Below are 1989 nucleotides of genomic sequence, written 5' to 3'. Positions count from 1 at the left end.
TATTTTATTGAGAATTTTTGCATCTATATTCATTAGGGAGATTGTCCTGTAGTTCTCTTTTTTTTTTGGTTGGTTCTTTCTCTGTTTTTGGTATTGGGGTAATACTTGCCTCCAGGAATGAATTGAGGAGAATTGCTTCCCTTTAAATTTCATTAAAGGGCTTGAGGAGCACTGGCATTAAATCTTCTCTAAATTTCTTGCAGAATTCAGTTGTGAATCTATCAGGGCCTGGGCTTTCCTTTGTTGGGAAGTTTTTAATTTTTTCAGTTTCATAGACTGATATTTGGTTATTCAGCATTTTTATTTCTTCATTCAACTTTGATAATTCATATGTATCTAGGAATCTGTCCATTTCTTCTGTGTTTTGCATCCTATGAGAGTAAAAATTTTCAAAATAGTTATTGATGATCTTCAGAATTTCTATAGGATCTGTAGTGATTTCACCCTTTTCATTCTTTATTGCATGAATTTGAGGCTTTTGTTCCTTTTTTTGATAATGTTGGCCAGGGGTTTATCAATTTTATTTATTCTTCCAAGGAACCAACCATTCATTAATTCTTTGTATTGCTTTCTTAGCCTCTATTGCATTAATTTCTGCTCTGATCTTTATAATTTTCTGCCTTCTTTGAGCCTTGGGCTTAACTTGCCCTTCTTTTTTAGAAGGCTGAGGTGTAACACAAGGTTGTTTGTTCGAGCTCATTTTGTTTTGTGGTGTGAGAATTCACCACTACAAATTTCCTTCTGAGGACTGCTTTCAATGCATCCTACAAGTTCTGGTATGTTGTATCTGTATTTTCATTCAATTGTAAATATGTGTAATTTCTGTCTTAATTTCATCTGTGATAAATTGGTTGTTCAGGAGGGTGTTGTGAAATTTCCATGTGTTTATGGAATTTTTTGTCATTTCTTTTGTCAATAATTTCCAATTTCATTGCACTAAGATCCAATAGTATGTATGGGATAATTTCAACTCCTTTTCATTTACTTAGGCATGTTCTATGGGCTAGCATGTGGTCTATTTTAGAGAACATCTTGTGTGCAGCTGAGAAGAATGTGTATTCTGATGTTATTGGGTGGAACATTTTGTAAAGGTCTACTAAGTCCATCTTTTTACACTTTTGGTTTGCTTCTGATATTTCTTTGCTAATTTTTTTCTAGTTGATCTATCTCTTTGTTACAAATGGGTATGAAGGTCCCCTGTTACAATTGTGTTATTGCTTATTTGAGTTTTTGACTATTAATATTTGTCTTATAGTTGGGTTCTCCTGTATTTGGTGCATAGATCCTTTATGACTGTTATCTCTTCCTCTTGCTGTTTTCCCCTAACAAGTATGCAGTGACCTTTTAAAAACTCTTTTGATCACTCTTGAAGTTCACATTTTCTGTAAACAGAATACCTACCCCTGCTTTTTCTAGGTTCCTCTCACATGGAGTCTTGTTTTCCACCCTTTGACTTTCAGTCTATGTAATTCTTCTTGAGTTAAATGTGTTTCTTGTATACAGCATATTGTTGGATTTTGTTTCTTGATTCACTCTGCCAGTCTGTTTTATTTGATTGGTGAATTGAGGCCATTTACATTAATGGTTATAACTGATGTGTATTTGCTTATCTTTATCATGTTATTTTCCTGCTGTTGTTTCCCTACCTTTCCCTTCTGTTTAATTGCTTGTCCTCCTTGATGATTCCTTTCTACTGTTGTTCTTCAAATTGTGGTCATTTTTATGTCTTTCTAGTATATCTTTCAGTACTCTTTGTAGGGTTGTTTTAGCATTCATGAATTTCTTCAGTTGTTCTCTTTCATGAGAGTATCTTATTTCTCCATTAATTTTGAAAGATAGTTTTGCAGGGTACATCAATGTGGCTTGAAAGTTGTTTTCTTTCAGGACCTGAAATACTTTCACTCCAAGCTATTCTTGACTTGATGATGTGTGTTGGGAAATCTGCCATGATTCTGATGGGCTTTCTTTTATAGGTGAACTGTTTCTTTT

This window comes from Chinchilla lanigera, unplaced genomic scaffold, assembly GCF_000276665.1.
Source record: "Chinchilla lanigera isolate Chin_1 unplaced genomic scaffold, ChiLan1.0 scaffold00070, whole genome shotgun sequence".
NCBI lineage: Eukaryota > Metazoa > Chordata > Mammalia > Rodentia > Chinchillidae > Chinchilla > Chinchilla lanigera.
This window is presented reverse-complemented; position numbering follows the sequence as displayed.